Raw genomic sequence first — 27,057 nt, 5'->3', positions numbered from 1 at the left:
CATAAAATTAAAACATTACAAATCCAAGTACCCCCCCCCCCCCACCAGGATCCCAACAACATCTCTTGCGCATGCAAGACAATATCACAACGCATAACATATGTGACTTCTAGGTCTACCAATGATAACTTCATTTGTTTTAGAGGTTGTAAGAGTTTTTGTGCTGAATATACATATGTGTGTTTAAGATGAAATTTTACACTCTATCAGATAATGATACTCTCAAGAATGTGCTTCACAGCTGCTGTAGAACTTGCCACGAATGTCCGGAACATAAGGATGGAATAGAGTACACGGTTGCACACCTTTGTGTTCCTTAGAAAAGCACTTTAAAAAGTATTTAAAACGAGAAAACCTTTGCTAGAGACTAGGGCTCGACCGATGGCATTTTTTGGCCGATGGGCCGATGCCGATTGTTGGCCGATTGTTCAAAGATGGCCGATGGCCGATTGTTTTCCTCCAAATGGCCGATTGCCGATGGCCGATGGCCGATGCCGTTGGCCGATGGCAAAAAAAACAAAAACCATAGAAATAAATTGATAACAATGTCAGGGATTTAAAGAATCATTGATTTATTTCACTTTACTTCCTTTCTACGAATAAGGAATTGTAATCACAAAAAAAAAAATCAGATTTCGATCTAAGTTTCTATTTTACGACCACCCAATTGAAACTTCACAAGTTTTTTCGGCACATTTGTACATGCATATGTACCTAAGAACATATAGATGATCGAAATATCCATTTTGAACGCCTCCTTAGTTAATTATCGTAAATTCTCTTGTGACGTCTTCATGCGCGTAAACTTGCGTCACTCAAAAACGTTATGAAATCGTAAGTTGAAAACTCATACGAGGGCAAGTTGCATAAAACCTTACCCTGAATAGTTCACATTACCGAAGTACATCTATCTACAAAATAGTCACCTTGAACGACTATGCACTTCTGCCAACGTTCGTATATAGTACAGTAAAAATAGGGGTCGGACCCAAACATCCAAAAAAAAAGCTAAACCTGGTGCAAATTGTTTATTACCCTCCCAATAAGAACAGGTAAAAAGTCCCACCCCATTGTGCGTCGGGTTTTGGAATGGGGGGCATCTAAAAATTGCTGTTTTGGGTATTTTTCCAGAATTTTTAGAGTAAATTTAAAGTGAGAATATTATGTTATACTAAATTTAAAAGCATGAAATTAAAGGTGTTTGATCCCCAAGAGTGATGACATAACTCACCAATGCTACAGAGCCCCCCTATCCCCGTAAAACGAAGCAGTACCCCCCAACCCCCTCCATACATTTCATATTTAAACATTATTTTATGCTAAGTTAAAGTTAGAAATAAAGTGTGTCCATCCTCCAAGAGCGATGGTGCACCTCCTCTCAAAGCTACAGAACCCACCCCTCCGCCAAATAAAATAAATCCTCATCCCCCCCCCCTTTATTTCAAGTAGAAGTACTATTTCATGCAAATCTAAAATGCATTAAATCAGGACTGTCCACCCCATAAGAACAGTAGCTCACCTCCCAAAACGAAATTATATACTAAAATATTATGCTTCCCCCCACCCCCTCTGATGGTGCATATTTGATTAAATGGCCAGAAAAATTACGCTGAACTGTTTTTTGCTTTCAAATGATTTTTCCTAAGCTTGTAACAAAAAGTCTTCGTTATCAAGGTGTTTTTTGGAATCTAGATCCTCAGCAAAATCGTTATTGTTGCAGCTATGTCTAACACAGTTTGTGCATATAATTGAGCACTTCAGTCCACTTTCAAACTTTTCAAACATTCACTATATCCAATGAACCCCTCAGAGCAAGCACAAGATTTGAGATGCAGAAAGTCTTCTAGAGCAGAAGGCTTGACTGTTGTAATAGGATGCAGATTATATTTCTGTGTTGCTTTCTTTGCACCCATCAAAAATGACACTAGCTTTCCCATACTTACAAGTGACCTATACACTGCATTGATGGCATATTTCCTTGAAGCTTACAGATCATTACCAAAAATATGGTCAAGCAGGTATCTTCCATCTATTACATATGAGGCAGTGAGAAGCAAAGGAATGTAAGTGGCAAAATTAAAAATTTGGAGATAACCAGTACAAATGGTTGGTGAACCTTTCCTCTATCTTGGGGCAAGAGATGGTACTAGTACACCTGGTAGTTGCTTCTATACAGCATAATTTTAAAAAGAAAATCAATGAAAGACTACCTATGATCTTATCTTTAAACGCGTTTTATTCAAAACTCGAAAATGTCCACTTACATCCCTTTGCTTCTCACTGCCTCATATATGACACCAACTGTTCGTTCTGTGATGGTGGATGAACCTTTTGCTTCAGATAATAGCACTTTAACGATACAGGATTTTTTTCCTTCTGAAACCAGATTCATCGAATACTGATGGAGGATCAGCGCATAACTCGTACCAGAAGTTTTTAGCAATTTGTTATTTCATCTTCACTGTTCATACCATTTGGTGTAAAAGATGGTTTGACCTTACACATCTTTACAGATAGTAATCGTAACAGAAGCTAAAGACGTAACTGCTTTCCTCCTTTACAAAAAAAATGCCACAAAATTGTTTGCCTTCAATATCCTTTGATGTTACTACCCGAACGTTAAAGATCTCATCGCAACTCAACTTATCATCAGCGAGCAATACCCCTACCAACTTGAGAGAGAAGAAACTTCTGGTGTCGTTAGAAATGGATTGTGATTTCCAAACTGGGAGGCAAAAAGGTGTAAATACTTAGCATTCTATTGTTGTATTGCTCATTGCTCTCATCAAGACTTGTTCTATCGTTGAATCACTACAGGTTCTAGACCACCTGAATTTGTCACTGCGTTAGATCGTTGGATAGCTGATGTCTTAGCTGATGTTTGATGTAAGAATTTTTTTTTATCGCATAATGTACTGAAAAGTTTCAGATGTGTTGCAAGTATATGTCCGCATATTTAGCATAATTCACATAACCAGCTGCGTAAAAGAGAGGTAGCGTGATGTTTGCAAATGAGAACCCCCACCGACATAGAGGGTGCAGAATTGTAGCATTGCCCGTCTCACTATTGGCAATTTCGGTTTGTCCCACCTTACAGTGATGGCAAAAGGTTCTGGAAAAGTTGAAGTAAGTTAATCAAGAAGAACCAGGGAAATTTTGGTCAATTTGGACTTTTATTATGCTGCACAGGAATTTTGTTTCCAGCGCTCTAAACAGTTTAATAACTCCAGTCGCAAATAATTTGGTTACTGAGCTCGCTTAGATCTTTTGGAATTATCATTCTGACATTACCATATCATTGTGTGGCATTTTGTACTTCGAAAAAGTTTAAATCAGGGAAAATTTTTCGTGAACTTCGCTGCAATAGTTGATTTTAAAATGTAAATTCAGGGTCCCCCCCCCCCAAAGCGATGGCGCACCCCTTAAGTGTGACGAAGTACCCATCCAGAATAAAAGCCCTCAAAAAAGAAAGAAATACCCCTTGAAAAAACTGCCTTAAAAATTTCAATGACGCAAAGCTGCTCCATGGACCACCCCCTCCCATACCCCCTCCGCCTGTGCACTCCTGTTAATTAGAGAGAGTTTATTATTTTACTATTATAGAGTGGTTTCTGCGAGGTTTGAGATTTTTTTTTAAGTAATAGAAATTATTTTTATTTAAATAAAGGATTATTTCGTATCCCCCCCCCTTCCCCCCAAAACCCGACGCGCAAAGTGCTGGGACTTTTTACCCCTTCTTGCTGGAAGGGTAAGAAGTAATTTGCAACAGGTTTCACCTTTTTTTTTTTTGGATGTTTGGGTTTGGCCATTTTTTGGCCTAATTTTACTGTACTAATAGCTTTTAGAAGGACTCCTGGAAGACATTTATCGCAACCTCTTGCGCTGCTGCTTTAACTTCATCGTGGGGAAGAAGGCGAATTTCATGTTGAGGATGCACGGTTCGATTGGTCAATACTCTGATATGACAAACAAATAACAAAACGTTTTATCGGACTTAGCTCCGTGCGACTTGTACCTGTTCCCAGCAAAAAAAAAAAAAAAAAACATTTGCATGGACGCCGCTTTCTTCCGTCAGGAGAAGGTAAAGCAGCATCACAGAACGTAGCGAAAAATGGCTTCCAGGAGTGTTTCCAAAATTATATGAACACCGGCAGAAGTACATAGTAGTTCAAGGGTAACCTTTTGAAGGTGGATGTGCTTCGGTAATGTGAACTATTCTGGGTAAGGTTTTATACAGCTTGTCCCCAAATTTTTGGATCGTACTACGTACAATCTGTATAGGGTGTAGTTATACTTCTCCTTTTTTGACTGCTGTATGATGGAAGACAAAGAACAACAGCTATAAAATTTAAAAAAATAAAAATAAAATAAAAAGAAAAAGAAAAACAAAGAGGCTGCTTAATAACCAACTGATTTGTTTTTTTTTTTTAAATTGAACATATAACTAAGATTTCAGTAATATTATAATAATGTATGGATTTAGGTACACTGAACATAGTTAAAAAACATTAAATTATATTGTTTAATTATTCGAAAAGTGAATAAATAAATAAGAATAAAACTATGAAACCGTCAACAAATTACGCAATTAAAGTGGAAAGATTGCACGTAGACATTTTTTAGTCATCAACTTAAACAAAAAAGGTAACAGATAAATTACTCTATTAAATCATAATAGTTATATTTTTATACTAATTTAAAATTTATGAACTGAAAAGTTTGCATTTTTCATAAAAACTATAAACAGTGACATAAATTTTGCGAAAAAAAGAAATAGCCCTGAAAAGAGCGAGGTTCTTAAAACGCAGCCACAATAAACAAACTCAATATTTAGACCAAGTTAATAACTGAATACATATACTATACTCGATCTGATGTTTGCACACGTAATATTGAACAATTTGATTGTTTAATCTCTTATGAAGCACTACAAACAAGTTCAAATTAAATTTTTCAATTTAACAATAATTTTCTGAAATTCAAAAATTTGCATAATAGAAAATCCTTCAAACTTTTCTATAACATATTATTAGAAATATGATGAAAACAAAAATAACTTATTCATTGAATTTATATAAATACATAAAAATAGTTACTTACAACAGAAAAAAAAAAATCGATCGCTATTAATGATGCCAAAAAGATAGCGCATTACGAAATATAGGTGAAACAAGTATAAGAAATACGCAAAATGATATTTATTGATCAAAATAAATAATTGCTAAATATTCAAGAAATGCTTGAAACGACGAGTGTGGGTTAGGGGGGCCACCCTCTGATTTTGGAGTAACTCACAACATTAAACTTCGGCCCCAACTTCGGCCTCGTTTTTTTTAGTACAGAACCGCTACTACCAACGCCTAGAAGAGTTTCTGAAGCTACTCCAGCACTTCCGAAGAAAAAAAATTCAAAAGTCCCTTTGATTTCCGAGTTATGCTACCATTGAAAACGTCTTTAATCAATTTCTTACATTAATGCTCTGAATTCTTCCTAAACAATAGATAAAGCTTGAAAAGAAACTCTAATTTTATGGATGGTGTTAGTTTTAAGCAACTCAGAAGAACAACTAGAATTTAATTTCAGAAACTGGCTTTTGGAGGAGGGGCTCGCAAGTTTTCTCGGAAATACAAAAAATAGTCGTAAAAAATAGAGTTTAAAATAATCATTAACATTGAGTAGAAATACCCTTTTAAAACTTGCACCCGAGTTTGTTTTGACGTGCAGTGGCGGATTTAAAATATAGCAAATGTTGCAATTGCGCGTGAGGCCCCATAACCATACTGGAACCGTAGGAGTTACAACAATGCTTATGATAAATGTTTTACAACTTCTGTGATAGAGAAATAGGATCCCAAAATGTATTTCGACGGGCCCCAAACTTGTAGCTCCGCCGAAGCGATACAGAAAAGACTGCATTACTGATTCATAATACAAATATAGAAAAATTAAAAATTACCTTCCGTTCACCGGGAATCTAACAAAATGAAACAAAACCGGTTTTGCCATCTCATATTTGTTTCCATGGTCTCCAATTCGGCAATATATCACCAAATGATCGTCAGTCTGAGACGCTATATGAGTTTTGCATTGAAATAAGTAATTAATAGCCACAAAAAATGAGTAAATAGGATTTTTAGAACATCCGATCGAAATCAAAAAGGGAAGTGCACAACTGGAACGTACGCACATCCCACATGCGAAAATTTAGCCTTCTACAGCTTATCATTTTTGAGTTATGACTTATAAGAGATACATACGTACATTCATCCGCAAGAAACAACGCAACAATTAACTTGTTTGGTACCTGAATGTAGTATTAAAAACTCTTCCAGTTGTGACTAAAATAGATATTCATACTGAAATTTAAGTAAACAATTTATATAAAAACAATAACTCCCTTTACTTTGTATTAAAAAGTAAAACAACAAAGGTCCTTTTTTTTTCAAAAACATCGGCCAATTCCATCGGCTTTTCGATGTTTTTTAAGGCCGATGGGCCGATGTTTCCTGCAAGTTAGCATCGGCCGCCGATGCCGATGCCGATGGCGAAATTGTTGAACCATCGGCGCCGATGCATCGGCCAGGCCGATGCATCGGTCGAGTCCTACTAGAGACATACTCATGGAAGTTGCCTATGAAGATTTCGTATTTTTTACGAAATTATCTTTTAAGTTTACGAATTTCTTTCGTTTCTTCTTTTGTAACGTTTCTGAAATTAGAAATTTGTCAAACAACCATTGCCAAAATAAAGGTCACTTACAAATAACACGTTGTACCTTGTACACGGGAAATGAAAACATGGTTAATTTTCATAATACACGCGTCGCATATAACGAAAAAATAACATCGAAAATGTCAAAAAACAAAAGAAAAAAGGTAATAAAGGCTCCATGCTCTCTGAGTTCCTCCAACCCCCTACACGTGATCTATCTTTACGTCTTCCAAACAACTGTAGTCTACTTAGTCATTAAGATAGGAAATATTATGTTGAAGATCGATTGGAACTAAATTGCCTGGTGATTTGAAACCGGTATTTTTCTGTGGACGTGGAGATATTTTCATCAGTATCTGCGGAAGCTGAAAAGAGAGTTAGTGAAATTACACACGCTTTTCCATTTAACTGTAGTACGGCACGGAATTTCTTCGTAGCTCTTCACGGAAGTGTTTATTCTTTTTTCCCCTTAGTGTTATTCTTAATACGGTTTTCAAATAATGCAGGAAATGTAAGATGATGAGAATCAAAAGCATTTATCAGGCCTACAGCGTCGGCAATTTCACTTTAATATTTAAAATTAAATTTTTAAACTATTATTAAATGCATTAAAAATGCGATTGATATTTAATTATAATAATTTAGTCTCGATATAGTTAAGGTTTATATCGTAAGCCTCATTTTACATCAACTCCCAAAGCTGAAATAAATCGTGATGACTCATGTTGTTAACGACTCTTCTCCATCACTGTAAAAACGATTCAGAAACGTTCCTGGAAAATAATGGGCAGCTGATGTGCCCAATATCTGCCAGTAACATGTCTTGCAAATTCCAGGAACTTTTTCCGCTAAAATTCGGTAACCTTCCTGATATTATCCTGGAAGCCTCCTGAAAAATTCAGAAATCTTCCAGTTTAAAACCAGTTGTGTCCGTGGAAATAATATCTTGGCATCATTCTGATTTATCAAGGAAGTTAACAGAGCATTATTGCAAACATGGCCAAAGCTATTCCGGAATTGCAAGTAAGTAACGAGAATATTACTTGCCTGCAAATCTAGCAAAGCAATGCAGTCCACACTTTTGCTCTCCCATTGGGAGTTTAATTAGCATGGACGGGCCATACTTGAAGTAAAGCCGATACACTTTATAAATGCGCTCAATTAATCTTTAAACTGGGAGCTAAAAATATTTTTCACAACAGTGAAAAGTCTGCATTCTTGTGACTTGTAGCAATTCAGGAAACTTTTTGTCAAGAATACTTAATTTTTCCAGGAAGTGGATAAAAACCATTAAAATCCCGAAACGTGACACGGAAATACCCAGTAACGTTTCGGAATTTTTTTACAGTGATTAAAACTGGTTAATATGCTATTCAACTATACATGGTTTACAATATTTAAAATTTATGTAATAGTTATGATTTTCAAAGTGGACGGGAAATTTTTCGAAAGTGAAAAATACTATCTACCCAAATTACGAAGAAAGTAAGCTATTTAATAAACGGTTAATTCCTTGGAAATAAGTTCTTTAATAGTTATAAATTAATTCTATATTAATAGTAAGCTCTTTAATTAATTCTACGTTGGATATATATTCAGAGTAATTTTGTACGCACATTTTAATTTTTGTTAGCTTCTTCGATAAAACGCTGTTTATCTGCCAATGTAAATAAATTATCGTGTAGTTCAAAATGCAACTCATAAGCTCTTGTTGTAAATTTTGTGAGCCAATTGCCATACAAATAGTTTTATAAAGTACAGGCAGTAAAAGTATAATTTTATAAAGTTAACAGTAATATGTTGAGACTGAGTTGAAAGTACGCAACATTTGCTCTTATGAAAGCAAAATTTTTAAAGTTAACTCAACTCCTGCACTAATTTTTTGCTTTAATTACATGCACTTGCACTAAATTGGGTTTGCATTACATTATGCGAGTTTTTGCTTAAATTATTTTTTTTTTCGTATTTTTTAAAAATATAAATTTTAAGTTAAGTTACATTAATACATGTAGAGTGACTGAAATTTTCAAAGTCCTTTGAAAAGAAAAGAAAAAAAAAAAACGTTAAAATCTAAAAACGTGTTTTTTTTTTTTTCACAAACTGGGATCCAAATCATCTAAAAATTTGATTGATTTTGCGCAAGCATTTCCAAATTATTATGTTAATGATTTTTATACATGCAGAACTTATAAGGATGAATTTGTAAGTTTCATTCATTGCTCGAAGCTGTATCAATACAAAACCTATATCAACGTGTCGCAGTTGAATAGATCACCAATAATAGACAAATAACTATGTTAGGAACTTCCTTAATTGGTGAGAAAGCATTTATTTTCAGTAAGTTACCGCCCTGTAGCAATACAGAGGCTTTCCACCTCCAGGCACTTCCTATTCCTGGCTGATGGATGCTAATAAGCACGAAACTGCAGTCCTCGGATGGAATGACTGAGCTGGCGGTGTATTTCATGCATTTATTTTCTTTTGCAGATACATAACTTTGGTAATGTTTAATATCAACGTATATATCAACGTTTACAATTATTTATGTGTTTTTTTTTTTTTTTTTTGCAAACCTTTTACTTAAGACAGGTTTTCTTTCTTTTTTCTTTCTACACGACATTTTAAGAATTTGATAAAACCATTCAAGTTCTTTAATGAGTTTATGTTCATATTGCGAAAATCTTCAACAGAAAGTTTTATTTCGGGGAGATTTACTAGAATAATTATCTTTATTAGTACATTAATTATTTTTTATTATTACAGTAATTATTTTTAAATGATTTAGTTAAAAGTATGTTGATTCAAAGAACGAAAAATTACAAAGTCGCTAAAAAATCCCTCAATTAATTGAAAAGTTTTATAATAACCTGCGTATTGAATTTCTGTAAGGAAAAAAAAAAGATTTTCAAAAGCAACAGAAGTGTACCTAGAGTTCACATGCGTATAATATGTATTAAATAAAAAAAAATAAATGTTTTACTACAAACTTTCCTTGACTACTGTTTAAAATATTAACAAATAGTACCACTTGGAAATACGTCATTTTTGTATTAAGCGAAACTTTGAAATTTGCTGAGAAGCAAATTGGCTGTCTGATATTTTTTATCCCAGCTTAGAAAAGGCAACTGAAATTCTTTTAAATTTCTTTAGCATCTTTCCATAACAGCGGAAATAAGTCGAGAAAAATGAAAAATCAATGACTTGCCGACCCGGTATTTAATATGTGCAATGTATAACAGATGCTGAATAGTCACACGAAATATTTGAAACATATCATAATCGAGTGAAAATGATGTATTTTTTCTTTTACAGAAAAAAATTAATGAAGCGATTGATTTACCCTCAAAATAATGCATATTACGGTTTTTTTTTTTTTTGCTGTGCAACAACTTCCTGAAAACTTTTCAAACGTTTCCATAACATGAGGCTACTAATTAGCGCACCATAGCAGGAGCTAAGACAGAAATGCAAGTAAATACCGAAGAATACAGTTGTAGTATCCGGAAACAGCAGTTTTAACGGTTTTTTTTTTTTTTTTTTTTGGCGGACCAATCTGGGATGATTCACACTGATCAGTCAAAGAAAAAAAAAAAGCGGCAAAACTGCGGTCTCTGGTTGCTGTATCTGAGCTGTTCAATGCTTACTTGCACTTCCAGAGTGTTTGATTCCGGATATAACGCGTAATGCTCAAACAAAACATTCTTTAAAAAGATCGCTGTTCATGCACAACTAACTTTAAACTTTTGTGTGCAAGTTGGGAAGCAATTGCGAACTTGTTTCAAGTTCAATTGATAGAAAGGTATCACACTGAAGTTTTATTTCTTTATTTATTTATTTATTTTTTCAGATCACAGAAAAATTTCATGAGAGTAAATGAGTGAATTTTTATGGTTGATTTCTCGTTTTTAGAAAAGTACATTTAAAAAGTTGCACAAATAAATATAGCGCTAAATATACGTAGAGGCAGGTGTACTGCAGCGGCAGGTAAACGGAAGTATCTGCAAAAATAAGTTTTTGAGAAATTTAAAGAAATGTGTGTTGGATTCAATACTAACAATAGCGAAATGTTGGAATTAGACGGTTTTTTCGCGCTTTTTTTTCAGCGGAAACTAAATAAGCAAACATGTACAATAAAGCTACTGTACAACAGACGACAAAAATTCAAAAAATGAAAAATGAAAAATTTACAGTTACTACCCTTTACTTGCCCACGGCAGTGTACTAATAGATACGTTCTTTCTTTTTTATTTTTTAAAAATACGTAAATGCTTTTTTTTTTTCATTAATTTGGCGTAACTAGAGTTATTACCAAGTAAAATAACAATGAAACGTTTTCCGACTGCAAATGTCCTGTTAATGTATATTTGAAATAGAAATAGTTCAGTAAACAATGCTGCATTTATTATGCATTGGTACCTAAATTTTGATATAGAAATAGCGTAATCACTAAAAATTGCATTAAGATTACAACAATGCATTGCTGCTAATATCAGTGGCGCCGACTCCATGGGGCTTGAGGGGGCCCGAGCCCCCTCAAAAATATTTTTGAGGGGGCAGAGCCCCCCCAATAAATCAAGAAAATTATAAGTTACATTATGCTTTCTAAACTCATAAATTTATCTTTTATTTTCCTTGTTTGAAGATAGTTTACCTTGTAAAATATATTCAGTAATGAGTTAAAACAAATAATTATTACGGTTGTGTAAGCAGGTTAACTGAAAACGAGTGGTGCGAATGATGATAGTGTTACAGTGCTGCGAGTACTGTAAAAATTTGTCCCAGTGCGCGAACTTACGGGTCAAGTCTGTTGCCGGTGGGCAGCGCTGCGGCGCGCTCACCTAAGTGTTGCTGATCTGGAAAAATATATATGAGAGTTTGATTTGTATATAAATGGGAGGCGTGATAGTTTTGAATACTTTTGGGAATCGTGTTTAAAAGAAAACCTTCACAAATTGATGATCCTTCCCTTCCTCGGAATCGACGTGTACCAAAGCAGTATGAAAACAATGAAGGCAGCTCACCGCACACTTTCAAAATCCCAAACGAAAACATTTGACTCGCTTTACTTATTCGAAATAGCTATAACACGATTTTTTCTCCAGTATTCAGACCTAACGCGAATTTCTCACCGCAACACGAAAATTCTCGGAAGGGAATCGTGGTGTGTTCGTATCAGCTTTGTTATTGGCTACTAAAATTTTTTTTTCATGAATGTATCTTTATCCTTTTACCATCGCTGAGAGTAGAAGTTCCCTTTTCATTTTAAATGCGAAAGTTAATGAAATATAATGACACCTAAGAGCGCTGTTTCATCTAAAGTTTGTGAAGATAAAAAGAGAAAGTTTCATGACAATTAAAGAAAAGCTAGAGCTTCTTGAAAAGCTGATGGTCAACTAAAAAATGCGTTGAAGGTAGCACGATGATGAGTGACGTATGAGTGATTCTTCCGTACATACAATTACAAGTCAAGAAAAGGAAATCCGTAAAAATTCACCGAGTAGTGTCTTGCAAAAATTTATGAAAATGGAAACTGCTCATGTATTGTGTACGAATATCATTAATTGATCGACTGTACAGTACAACTAAAGATGCATTTGCTTTTCTTACTATATACTGTGTCTACCGTATACCGGTTTATTTTTTCTTTCTTTCCCATTAATCATTGATTTTGTACATCGTAGCAGTATTTTATGTTGAATAAAACGTTTTTTTAAATACAAGTAAACATTCAGTTCTTTATGTAAGAGATAGTAATGTACAGTTAGTTAAGAGATGGTTTTTAACAGTTTGAGGGGGTGTTTACAAGTGTCTAAAATAATTGGGTACGTTTATAAAAAAATTTACACATACCCTTTTCCACAACGCGAAAATTCGACCTACGCGAGAGGTCTTGGAATGTATCCCTCGCGTAAGACGGGAGTTGACTGTACTACAAGGCAATATACATTGAGGTTTGTAAAATATTTGCAATTTTGCATTATTGGGCGATTTACATCAACTGGACGCACACAAGTCATTGCAGTTGAACAAGAGTGCTTGCTTTTATTAAACAGAGGTGAAAGAGAAGAGAACATTTTGAAAAATCAACTGAGTTTTTCAAAAATGACCTAGACATTGAGAGACTGCGTTTACACTTGAATATGTTAGCCGATGTCACTAATGTAAAAACAACTGGTCTTAAAAACATGCGTAAATTAAATTTCCTTTTTACAAAAATACTGTGTGTGTTTGTATTTATTTCTTCCGTTTTTCGAAGCCAAAAAATATGTGTCGGGCTTGTCGAGTTTTCGAGGTTCTAATGTTGATTATATGATTTTAAAAAAACTTTAAAACTCACTATTTTTCATCTCAAATTTAGAAAATTTCCTGCGGCATGCCCCCTTTCCCCCGATATTTTTTAAGTCGGCGTCTCTGGCAGTGCCCTTCAATGCAAGTCAAGCGCCCTACCTTTTCCATGCCTAGCTACGGCACTGCATGACTCCCCATAAAATAGAACAAAAAAAATGTCTCTTACTAAGACAAGTGACATGATCTAGTTGAACCAGAAAAATTTGTATACCAATTTTTGGATTGTTTTACTTTGAAAACGCCATGCCACATACTGTTTGTTTTTTAAATTATACACACCAGAAAATATGCAAATTGGCATTTTCAAGGCACAACAATCGACCTTTACTTGGGGGGGGGGGGAACCTCCATGGGATTACATAACCCCCTAAACCCCCTGTGATGACTGGGCCAGCCCCCCCAACGATTTTTGCAAGTCGGCGCCCCTGGCTAATATAGCAATTGCAATAATGAATAAGCAATGTTACTAAAAATTGTTTAACAGTATAACACTTTTCGCTTCATTAGCGTGAATCTATATGCTCCATAAAATGAAATAAAATGACAGTCCTGAACGCACGATAAGTCTTTCTTCCTTATCAACTATGCAAACCATTTACACAGAAGCTAGAAAAAAGTGGGGGAAAAACTTTTAATATAAAGGCTGGATAGCCAAGAAATATATCTCTTGATAACATGCTCTTGCTGACAGAAACGAACTTAGTAGAAACTATCTTGTCCGAGACATTCAAAATGCTTAGAGCGATCATACTCTACATAAAAAAAGCTGCGATGAAAGCAGAAGAAAAAGTCATTTCCTTTAGTAGAGGGAAAAAGGAGTATTAGTAAATTACTAAAGGAACGTAAAAGGTCACAGATATGTAAGCTTGGTAGCATTCGTTTAGTGAAAGTGAATGATAACAGTCCATTCCAGGAACCACAAGGACCACTTTAACTGCATTTGACGGATAATCTTGCGTCGAGCAAGCTATCACAAACGAAAAAAAAGTGTGATTGGAACATGCGATGGATACACTGCATGGCATGTCCTAAAATAGGATGGGTGTTTCATTAAAAATATATATATGGGCGGAATTTGCCTAACAGTTCTTAGTAACTGATTTTTTTTTTTTTTTGGTTCCATGTTTACCTTTTTTTTTTGGCACAAACATTTAAATTTATCTGTTGATGCGAATCTACAGGTGGTCTTGAAAAAAAAAAAAAAAAACTACTCAGTAATTAAGCTTTAGAAACAAATCCTACAGAATTGCATATCGTGGCTGACTAGATTCCATTGCTTCAAGTGTAATACTTAAGGAAGAAAAGGCAGGAAATCTAGCAATTATTATCAGCAGATTAATTGATGGTACAATTCAGCATTAGGTTAAGTAAACTTTGATCTAAATATCACAAAAACTGAAGCTTTGTTGAGGAAAGGACGGTATTTCTTTTCATTATCCAGATGTTGTAGCCCTACTAAGTATATCAAACGCAATTTATCGGTAAAGTTAAAAGTTATGAAAACGAAAATAATTTTTTTTCGGCTGTTTCTATTCAGAACTAATGCACGGTCACTCGAAAAAAACATACTTTATGTAGCAGAGGCTATTAGAATTTCCTTTAAGTCGTTTACTTTGTTACTTTTGTATTTTATGTTTTTTTCCTTTACAATTTTCTGTTCAACATTTTGGCAAGTCAAAACAGCAGGTAAAAAACATTGCATAACAAGTGTCAGATTAGTAAATCTTTTCAAGTGCATTTCAAATTTAAGATGCACATTTATACACCCCTTTCACATTTAGGTTTTGGACAACAAACTATCGCAAAAACTACTTTCCTTTTCACCTCGGTTAGAAAAACGATCTTCAGAAACGTTATTAATGAGCATAATAAAAATAAACAAATGTGAAAACAAAAGCAACATAAGAAACACGGAGTTGAATTGAAAAAGCAAAGCAAATGTGAATAAAAGATCATCAATAGCTAAATGAAAAAAATATTGACATTTGACAAAAACACACACATACAATTTTAAAGTTCTTTGTTAATATACTATGAGAAGAACAATTAAGGTTAAGACAATAAAAGGGTTGTTTTCAAATGCGTATCTGATCCAGCTTAAAATGACTGAGAAATGAAGTCATATGTATTTGAACGTTGCGCTACGTTCAATTTGAATGCTGTGCTACGTTCAATTCGAACGTAACACAACAATAGTTCATACATCGTCACCTCAGAGCAACAGTAGGATATCTTACTGTTATCCATTGGATTAGATGTCTTACTGTTGCTCTGAGGCGACGATATGATTAAGAGCTACCTTGGCGTTAATGAGTCCAGAGAAAAGAGGGGAAAATAGTGTTTTAAACATTTTACAAAATGTATTCTGTATTCAGTTATACGCGAGATAATGTTTTTCATTCAAAAATGTATCTATATTTCTTAAAAGGCGATGTATAACAGAAAGTATAACCTTAATATGTTTACTTAATTTGTTTATTTATTTATTTATTTATTAATAAATAAGTGGTTTATTTCAAAGTTTTTTTCTGGAAAGAATTGACTAAGTAAATAGGAGCTAGGTTAGAGGTAAAATTCAATTCCTAAAAAGCTACGATATCCGGAGACAGCATTCCGTCCTTAATTTGGGCTCAGGCGAAATGTATAGGCGTATGTGAAAGAGCCGTACCTAAGCCCAAGGAGAAACACCAAATATAAGTCGAATATATTTCTACACTAGAAGATAATTTTCACCACAGTGTAAAATCAGCGTTCATGGAACTTGTTGTGTATCAGGGCACTTTTTCGCAAAAAAAAAAAACTTGTTTTTCACAGGAAACTGGTGTGCAGTCAACTCCCGCTACAACGCGGTCCGACTTACGCGAAATGGCTATAACGCGAGTTTTGCTGGAACAACGAATTTTAGAGCTATAGCTTCTCGCTCTCAACACGAAAATATTTGGAAAGGAATCGTCATGTTAAGTTTCGGCTTTCACTTCGTGAATGAATTTTTATTCTTTCAGCTTCACTGACTGCGCAAGTTCCCACACAACAGCGCACTATAAGCATAACTTTGTTAATGTGTATATACCACCACTCTTCATTTTTCATTTATTCTAAATATGAAAGGTGAGGAAATATTGTGGCACCCAGGCACGCTGTTTCATCTAAAGTTTGAAGATGGAAACAAAAGCGGAAGTTAGCGATAATTTAAGAAAAGGTAAAGATTCTTGATACGCTTGAACAACTAGAAAGTGGGTCGAAGGTAGCACGACAATTAGGTATGAGTGAATCTTTCATACGTACAGTTAAAAGTCACGAGAAGGCAATCCGTATAAGTCCAGACCTTAGTTTTAATATGAAGCCCACAGAGTAGTGTTTAAGCAAAATGCAAACAATACGAAACTGGAATCTGCTCTTGTATTGTAAATTAGAAAGTCCCTGAAAGACGGGGTGTTACCATAGATTTAAATGTTATAAAAGTAAATGCGAAGCTACTGTACTAGAATAACGTACTGTATTAGAATAACGATCGCATTGCGCAGCATAAATCATCATCTTCAATTTTTAAGTTATAAGTGTAACTTAATGTATCCACTGTGTAGTACTCTTACAGCGCAGTGCTTTATTATTAATTCATACAGTATGCATCGTACTGTTTTATTTTTATGTCTCTCTCTCTCTTCTATTGATCATCGATTTTGTGCATCGTAACAGTATTTTATAATGAATAATGCAGCTTGTTTGAAAATGCGTTAAAAATTCAGCTCTTTATGCAAGAAAGGGTATTATATAGTTACAAAATGGTCTAAAACAGTTTGAAAGGTGTTTTAAAATGTCTATTATGATTGGGTATGTTAAGAAAAAAAATTATATACGCAACACTTTTCCACAACGCGAAATTTCGACTTACGCGAGGAGTCTTGGAACGCATCCCTCATGTGAGTCGGGATCCGACTGTAAACCATTGAAATCCCGGAGCGTTACCCGGAAGTAGTTAGTGACATTTCGGATTTTTGTTATTGTGCAGTATCACTTTATTCTATTATTATTATTATTTTGCACTTAGGATTTTAACTTCCATAGATTTGAATACGAAGTTGAACACAACGTTTGTAGTACAAAGTATCAACTTTCAAAAAAAAAAAAAACTACTTAAAAGAAAAAAATAAATGTACTCGTTGCGGAAGTGACCAAACATTGATGCCTATATCATGGACAACAAATAATAATTTATATATATATTTATTTTTTTTTTTTTTTTGAAAAGTTGATACTTTATGGGTTTCTTATATCGAAATATAAAAAGGTAATACATAATAGAGATGTGCCGTTCATGAACGAACGGGTCAAAAAGAACGAATCCTTAAAATGAACGACTGCACTTGTGATAAAATCGATTTTTTAAAATCTTCAAATTTTTAACTATCTTTTTACCTCAAATTTCCTTTTTCTCGGTGCAGTATAATATATTATTCTCGAACCTTTTTACTTTCTGATTTTTCTTTAACCTCAATTTTCCCATGCATTCATTAGTAATGTTTTGTGTAACTTGTCTGGGCTACTAACAAAATGCCCACTTCCTGTCCCACACAACTGCTAAAATCCTTTTCGTGCTTTCTGTCACCAAAATTATTTCAAAAAATACCTTTTATCACATTTCTGGCCATCCTTTTGTTTTCTATAACATTCCTATTAACTACCATCGATATTGGTTTGGTTTTATTTTTAACTTAATTGACGACTTCCAAGTCGCCCATTTTACATTCAATATCCAGAGATTTTAAAGTTGATTATTTTGTGCTGCCTATTTTTCCCCCCATTTACAAAAGTATTGCGTTTTTTTTTTTTTTTCTATTCTCATTGGTACTGTGGAATAATTTTGACGCTCCCTGATATTTAGGTGATACTTTTTTTTTTTTAATAAAGTTATCTGGTACTCTGGCTGAGCTATCGATGCATTTGTTGTTACTTTTTCGTTATACATGGTCAATTGGTAATACTATATGTATACATACAGTGCTGTACCTGGAAAAATTTAATAGCTTAATTTTTTGACATGGTGAAATGGAACCTGCGATTTTTGGAATGGAAAACATATCTTACCATTCGGCAACTCAGAAATATCTTACAAAATGAATGCTTTATATTGATGTATCGCTTTATACATTTAAAATGAATAAAGTATTTTGATTCATTTGTCAAGGCATATTTTCTTACTTTTAGATAATTTAAGTTATCTTTCCTTCAAAGAATATTACTGATCTAATGAAACATAGCGAATGTACGTAAGTATGTCGTACATAGAGAGAGATCACCTCAACTTTTTTAAATGAACGAAGTCGTTCAAATGAACGAGGGTAATGAACGGATCAAAAGAATGAACGATCCTCTGATGAACGGATCATTAAGAAGAACGACATTGCCCACCTCTAATATATAACAATATGCAACGAATTCCCGTGATTTATTCTATAACTTTTATCTAAAGTTAAGACACTACTGCAAAAAATATTTTGTAATATTATTTCACTAATAAAACATTAAATAGTCCCTTATATTTGAATTAAAAGTGAAAGTGTAAGATTCCGAAAATAAAGTGCAAATATATACGTAAAAATAACATATCCGTGCAGATAGATAGAGCACATTTTAAACTGTAAGAAAGGTCCATCAACGGTCTACAATATTCTAAAAAACACTAATCTAAAAACAGTTCAGTTTAAGTAGTTCAAAAACCTTTCTTTTCGCATTATATAACACAAAAATGAAATATACAATTTTTGCTTAGGTGCGGAAAGCTGTTATTAATAACAAATAATGAACTAACAAATATAATGAATAATGGTTTTCAAGTCGAGATAATTAAAGCTTAGTTTTTCTAGAATATCAATCTCATAAGCGTTTATATTAGCATAATATACCAGCATCTCTCGTGTTCTTCATTTGATAGTGTATCTTTTTTGGGGTTAAACTTGAATAGCGGTTAAATAGAATAAATTATCAACAGCATTTATTTTAAACTGTTGATTTACTGTGCCCTGATAGGTAAGCTGCTCATACTTCGCGTAGGCGACTTACTTCATTTTACAGACGGCAGGGACACCTGCTTCCTATTATAGTCATATAATTGAGCTATTATTCCTAATTGGAAAATTGAAACCATGTTGATCCATTTAACTCGACATTGCTTTCTACGGAATAAAATAGACTTCTCTTGTAGTTAATGGAATCTGAGCTCATTGTTGAAGAGCTGATGTAATAACAACTTGAGTAGAAAAAACGAACTATCGGGATTTCCTGTAACCTACAACTTACTATACATATTTTGATGGATATATGAAAGAAATGATTGTAACTTGGTGCGTTGAGTAGAGAAATGTGGGGTAAAGTGAAATAGTTAAGATGACTGAGCTTTTTCCAAAGTGAACAAAATTGGAAATTTGTTTTGAAAATTAAAATACATAAAGAAAGAACATTTCATTTTATGATAAAACTTGCATTGAAATTTGTTTTATATCCATCTGTGACCATACTACACTTGTATATACGAAATTTTTATTTAGAATTAAGGCACGATTTCAATTAAAATCAGATTTCGTTCTTGATTATTATTTCTTCGTCACATTGAAAAAGTTTTAGATGATGGTATTTGGAAGTCATTTTAAAGATCAAATATATTATCTTTCTGGCGACACATCAATTTTATTTATTGATTATTTTTATTAAACAAAATTAATTTAGTATTTAAATTTGTACTATGCTGGAATAAAGACGCGACTTTTGCAAGGGAAAACAATCTTACTACACGGAAATATTTTACCAAACTTAATTACAATTGCATTACGCATCTAAACCTAAAATAAATACTCTTGGATTAAATTCTTATTGGCATATTTTCTTACTGTTAGCTCTTTTTGGTTGACTTTCCTCAAACGAATATTACTGATAGAATGAAACATTTTGAATGTACGTGAGTAACACTCGCAGAGAGATCACCCATAACTTCTTAAAATTAACGACGTCGTTCAAATGAACGAGTTCAATTAACGGGTCAAAAAACGAACGATCCTCTGATGAATGGATCATTAAAAAAAAAAAAAAAAAACCTACCTTGCCCACCTCTATAATCTGTTGAAATTTTTTAGGATTCAACGCATTTACCATCTTACCCTATTAGAAGAGCTACTAAAATGGCACATTTATTAAAACTTAAGTGTCCTCTGATGAACGGATATATAACATTATAGAACAATGAGTACTCCCTTACATATCATGAATTATTTCAGACTCGTAATTTTTTTTACAAGTATGCTACCTCTCTCCAATCAAGACCGTGTGTAAGAAATACAAGACAATTAAGAAAAGTCATTTAATTTAACTTGAGAGTTAAAATAAGTTTTTTACCCTGTTTCGCATATTTAACGTTTTCCTAAGACACAACATGTTTTCCGGTATATTTTTGTTAAAATTATATTTGAAAAAGTCAATCACGGCAGATTGAACTGCCAGGTCTATTGCCCTTAAAATTTTACAGCAAAAAAATAAATTAAATCCTGCTTCTTTAAAGAAAAATGTTAAGGTTCTTACGTTTTAAACAGATACTGGTATAGTATTACTATAAGTTTACTTATGATATTCTGTTTTTGTTCAACAGTAAAAGCAAAGACAAAAACATAGCCGAAAAATCAAAATATTTATCCATCTAATTCATTTTTTTGACAATTGAGGTCATTGTACAGTACACACCTGATTATCCGCGAAATTATGTAGTACGGTAAGCGCGGATAAGTGAAAACCGCGGATAATCCGAATAACAGGTAAAATCCGATACTAGTGTATACAATAGATAAAAAATAAGACTCACACATACTATTGAATTAGGGAGAGTGTTGTACCTTGGGACACTGCTAAGAATCTATCATTTCTAAGAATATATTTTTAGCAGCCATGTTTTTTAATCTCTAACAGAATTCTTCACCACTAAATGGTGCCATAGTAAAAATCAGCATCAAATGAGTAAAATTGACGATTTTGCGAGAGAAAGAAAATTTTATTACCCCAAAGTAAATATTTACTTCATTTTTAATTCATTTTCTGTCTTTGTATTTGTAAATTTAATCAACGGAATTTTATTTTTTTTTATAAAAGAGTAGTACTTGAAACATTTTGCTCATGCAAAAATAATGATAGTGCATCATGATTGACCATCATTTTGGGTTTTCTTAAACAACTTGGTGATTGTACATTGGGACAGACCAACATTTTGTACATTAGGACACGTTCCAAGGTACAATATATGTATGGTTCTTAATAATTAAGATATGTTTAGGAACATGAAACAATGTTCTAATCTTATGTAGTCTTTTAAACACATTTAATGTTAGATAATAATTCATAATTCATAATTTATTATTCATGATTTAATTCACTACCATGGGATTTTTTTTTTTTTGTTTGTTTGTTTTCTGGTGCAAAATTGGTTCAAGTATATGGCTGTTTCCTGAATCATAAAGACTTTCGCATAGTTCAACAGGAAATGTCCCAATGTACGATTGGATGTTGTACCTTGGGACAGCTTGGAACTTTTACTTTTAATGGCTGGCAATATTTTATTTTCAAACCGTCTGAATGAAAATATATATATATATTGCATAGAAGTATGTTGGGGTATTTTAATGTGACTTTTAGATTTCAAATTTGATTCAAATAATTGACGTAAAAAATTAAAATATGAAAAGTGTCCCAAGGTACCCTATAGCTAAAAACATTGCTAAATTTCATCTACTAATATTGTATGCAAAATATATATATAAAAGCTAAAAGCAAACAATAAAACCTTCATAAGTTTAAAAAACATTTAATGACCGTAAAGAAAAAATATTATGAAAAGAATCGCGGATAATCCGACCGTGATAATCGGGAGTTGACTGTATTGTCATCACTCCCTTTTCATGGCATCACTTTTCGACCATGAGTTGGTTTTAAAAGAATGATTAGTTAGTCAGTTATGCATTTATACCGTAAGTGTAATCATTAATGTCAGGGTATGCATTTATACCTATTGTTAAAGCTAGTATATTTTGAACAAAGCGAAAAGGCACAAAATAACATACACAGTAGCCTTATGTTAGTTTTTAAAGTTTCACCCAATCCTCCTGTGAGGAAAAAAAAAAACTTTTGTACTTTTTCGAGTCCAATACAATGCATGCATTTTTTCAAAATTTTAAATCGTAAGTAATCATTTGCCCAGCATGAATAAAACATTTACAGCTAAAGAAAAAATATTAATTTCCATCTAATACAATGTAAACTAATTCATTTAACAACTTAGCAAATGTTGTATAAAAATTATTAATTTGATCATTAAAGCGCAACATCATTTAAAATATAGTCTGTGATGTTTATTATAATAAACAGGTTAGCTTAGATTATTATTATTATTTTTTTTTTTTTTTTGAATTTTATAATTTATGTATTTATTTATTTATTTTTTGAATTTTTGTACAAGGACTTTAAAACATATATTTCGTAGTGCATCAGAGAGTCGAAGTAACTAACCAGTGACATAATTATTTTATGTTCAATTGATGCAGCATTTCTTGAATGCATGGGTTAAAGATTTATTAAATCATGCTTGGTAAAATGACGTTAAATAAAATCATAATTATGTCTTTACATGCCTTCATTAAGAGAGAGCAGTCAATTCAAGCTTTCAATGCAGCACTTCCTTTGCAGTGATTAATTAAGGAAGTTCGTTTTCTTTGAATAAGTCCCATTCTGTGTTTTATTTATCAGAGTTTCTGGGTTATAATTTATCACGAAAATTGGAGCGCAAAACTGTGTTCTCTTATGTATGTATAATTATATCGTATGTATTTAGGTACTAGTATTAATCATTAAAAAGATTTTACTTGATCCGCAATAAGGGTAAAACTGCATTCTTTTGATGCCATAATCAGACTGTCGGTTTTTGCTCTTAAAATTCCAACCAAAAAGGTGTGGATTACGTTCTCGTAGAACCCGTGGGTTCGAAACTCCTGAGGTCAGTAGCTAGCAGTTATTTTGGGTGCATCGTACAGGAGACTATCTCTCCTTTTTAGTTCTATGCCGACTTATTGGAGTTCGGCTAGGGTAACAGGTAGCTCCTATGGTCTCTGGGGAGTCAATAATCGGTTGAGGCGGTAACATAGTTTATTTCCGAATTTTCGAGACAAACCGCACCAAGCATATGGGTTCTCGCTTGTGAGCTTGATTAATTTTAGCTACCAATATGAAGGTAATATCAACCGAATGAGCTAGAATCTCCTTAAGTTCGGTTATGGCTGTCCAGACTGATAATTTCCAATGCGAGTGAAACTGGGATCTATGTTGTAATAAGCCAGTTGGTACACAGTTTTAAGGCGATGAGAGTGAAATGAGACCATTGAGAGTGAAACTGTTGTCTATGGTTGTTGTAATAAGGCTGTTGTTACACGCTCGTGGTTCTGCCTTGGCCCAGGGTTGAGGCGCTAACTTGCAGCTTACAGATGTGTATTTTGGCTAGTTGGAAACAGCTTAATCAACCGCGACAAACTTGTTTAATGGTAAGTCATTGCCTCTGTCTCATGTATTTTGTGAGCTAACAGAAATAGAAGGACAAAAAACAAACTAATCGAGGAATTAACACATTCAACTAACACTGTAAAAAAAATCCGAAACGTTACTGCTTATTTCCGCGGAAAGTTTCGGGATTTCACAGGTTTTCATCTATTTCCCCGTAAAATCAAGTGTCTTTGCAAAAATATTTCATGGATTGCTACAAGTTGCACGAATGCAGACTTTTCACTGTAGTGAAAAATATTTTTAGCTATCAGTTTAAAGATTGACTGAGCGTGGTAATTAAGTGTCTCGTCTTAAATTCGAGTACGGCAAGTCGAGATTGACTAAGCTCCCAATGAGAGCGGAGAGGTCACTGGATAGCTGCAGCTTTGTGAGGCTATGGGATATGATTGCTTCTTACTTGCAATTCTCTTAGCTTTGGCCAAGCTAGCGTTAATGCTTCTGGAGCTTTCTTGGTAAATCAAGATGGTTCTAATCAGTTATACAGTAGGCGATGCTTAATGTGATCACGGTTAATGTTATCATTCGCTTAATGTTATCAGAATCACGAAGTCCCGGAACACTTGTATGTTAACACACGTTAAAAAAGTCGGATATTGTAATCAGCGTCTTCGTTTACTGTTATCACTTTTTCATAAACTTTCAATTTTTTCCCCGTTCTTGTTTCTCAATTAACAGAAATACATAGACAAACCCTGACGAGACTAACTTTCTGTGTAGCATTTTGTGGTTTTCAATAGCAGATCAAAATTTTTCTAGGAATGAAGTTACAGAAAGTTCATCCCCAGTGACCACAGACTCCCTAAGAAAACTTTTTTTGCACCTAAAAAAATTCAGTCGCTGGACATGTTGCAGGCATTGATGTAGGACCTTCATTGTTGCCATTACTTTGTAAACTATTAAAGAATTGTGTCGAGATTAAAAACAAAGCAAAGTTAAATTAAAATTCAAACAACAAGCAAAACCATGCTGGAAAAGATAGAAAAGCTGAATATGCTTTGAAACTGGTTTACGAATGTCAGGGAAAACTGTCATATTTTACTTCACCTATTACTATGTGATTAAATAAAAATTGCATAATTTAGCTTTAACTTTTTATAATTCAGATATTTCCAATCTGTTAGTTTAATAATTTATAATTTAAAACTGCGTTAAGTTGAGTCGTTGTGATTTTAATTTGAGGTTGCCAAAATAAATGCACCTTAATTGGAAAAAAATCATTATTTTGTGTCTCCTGGATTCTTTTCGGTTATTGTTATCAGTCGGTTATTGTTATCAAATTATATTTGTCCCAAAGTGATCACATTGAGCGGCGCCTACTGTATTATTCCTACTTAATATTTTTGCAGGTTACCGAGACATTACTAGCTTTAACAGGGGAGATTTCCCAATTCTTCATAAAGTTTCAAGGATAATTTCAGAATGATTACTGTCATTTAGCGGAAAACGTTTCTGGTTTTGGCAAGACACGTTACTGGCAGAAATTGGGCACATCAGCTGCCTATTATGTTCCAGGAATGTTTCTGAATCGTTTTTACAGTGAATGGTATTCATATGCGCTTGTTGTCTTTTCATACTAAACCGATACTTCTCTACAAGTCTGTACCTCATATTGTTCCCGTAACTCGTACCGTTATTGAGATCAGCCTGTAAGCTGCTCCTTGGGCCAATAGAGTATGCTATAAATCAGTCTCATTCAAACAGCGCATAGCAACTTTACTTTACTTAGCTAGCACTTTACAAATATAGTTGAATGCATTAAAATATGAAGAACATGTAAACAGACTTGAGTAGACACCATGTGTAACTTGACCATGACAGACTTGACCAGTTTTAATATTTGACATTAAATGCCATAAGAAAATGCGCAGTCACTAAATCAACAAAAAAAAAATGCCTTGCAGCAATTTATATTTCATTTTTCAACCTCTGCAATTTTTCCTTTCAAAATCCTCACTTTTTTTTTTTTTTTTTTTTTTTGTCCTTTGCATGAAGTTTAAAAATATCACTAGGACGGCATAAAAGTTTAACTAATAGTTAGTATACCAGTTTCTATTTTTTTGGTCAACAGCACAAATCGCATGAAATATATTTCAAAAATCTATAATACACTACTTGATCTATTTATCTCGAGAAAATTTAATGACTAGTAATTTGGGTTTATATAAACCTTAGCAGGATAATAATTATTGGAGATGTAAGGAATATAAGAAAAATTGCTGGATTAAAAAAAAAGACTTAGACATGCACGATAATGACTAAATTAGATCAAGGACATTTCGTATGAATCATTTCCTGTTTGAACTAATTTAATTTCAAAATAAATAAAATGAGCTTTGCGGTTAGTGCTTAAACTGTAAAAAGAAAAAAAAAGAAAATTTAAAGAAAAACTGTTTAACAAAGAGTCAAGATATTAAAATAGATAACAACTGACAATTACTCAAGGCTAAAAGAACGCATTAAAAAAGAAACATTTTACGAAAATAGTTAAAAAATAATATCATATCTATTTTTTAACGCCTAGTGAAATCGTGAGAAATGTGAAATTTTGAAATTTAGTGACTGAGGGGAGCAAAAAATAATTTAAACTCAAAGAAACTTTTACAAAAACTTATACTCGAAACGGAACTAAACATTCTACATGGTGCATATCGATGAAAAACAATAATCGAAAGGTATCGAAAACACGAATAAGTAAAAATTATGATGAACGCCATGGAGAAAAAATAAACATTCAATGCCTCAAAATAAAATTTACAAAATAAACGTGAATTTAGTAGCTTACAAATGTTAACAAAAACTAAGTTTTCACGGTACATAAATACCCTCCCCTCTAAAAGTCATAACTATTTATTTTCTAACAATACTTATACATATTTCTTGCGGAATTTCTTATTACTTTAAGTACGGGTTAAGTTATCAGGTGTCCTTTACAAAGATTTTGATCTATTGAGTTATTATGCATGAATCATATAATCACTAAATCATAGATTGTAAAGTAATAAAACTTACAGTGAAAAGTTGCGAGGGAGATTTTCTTCTAGGAAGGGTGGATATCCTTTTCGTATCCTCCGGAAGAGGCGTTATGGCGTCATTTTCTTCATTTTGAACGAAAAAATTTGGAGGATCTTTATCTGATGTAATGGTTTCTGCATTAGAAAAAGACGAACTCCTGCACAGTCCGAATGGACGTTTAGAGCTTGAACTGTTGTCTGAACTTGGCTTCAGTAAATCAAACAGATCTTTAAACTTTCCACTGGTGGCTTTCTGAGCTCTAGGTGGCTTTGGTGACTTGCTTTCCATGTCATCAAGCGATGATCGTCGCTTATATTTTTGGAAATCTAGATTTGCTAAAATATTTCTCACAATCTCCAACTCTTCAGACGGACTATTATCACATCCGTTCTCATCCTTACC

General features: G+C 33.4%; 1 protein-coding gene across 1 annotated transcript in view; it reads right to left on the bottom strand.

The window, feature by feature from the left end:
• Nucleotides 1-26,754, bottom strand: part of LOC129231465 (rho guanine nucleotide exchange factor 17-like) — a 433,937-nt gene extending 407,183 nt beyond the window's left edge. Inside the window, exon 1 of the mRNA XM_054865790.1 lies at nt 26,653-26,754. The gene's annotated coding sequence lies outside the window, so the exon portion shown is untranslated. The remainder of the gene's footprint in view (nt 1-26,652) is intronic.
• Nucleotides 26,755-27,057: the final 303 nt, after the last annotated feature.

This window comes from Uloborus diversus, chromosome 10, assembly GCF_026930045.1.
Source record: "Uloborus diversus isolate 005 chromosome 10, Udiv.v.3.1, whole genome shotgun sequence".
In the NCBI taxonomy this organism is placed as follows: Eukaryota; Metazoa; Arthropoda; class Arachnida; order Araneae; family Uloboridae; genus Uloborus; species Uloborus diversus.
The sequence above is the reverse complement of the archived record's forward strand: the minus strand, read 5'-3'. Positions and strand labels throughout refer to the sequence as shown.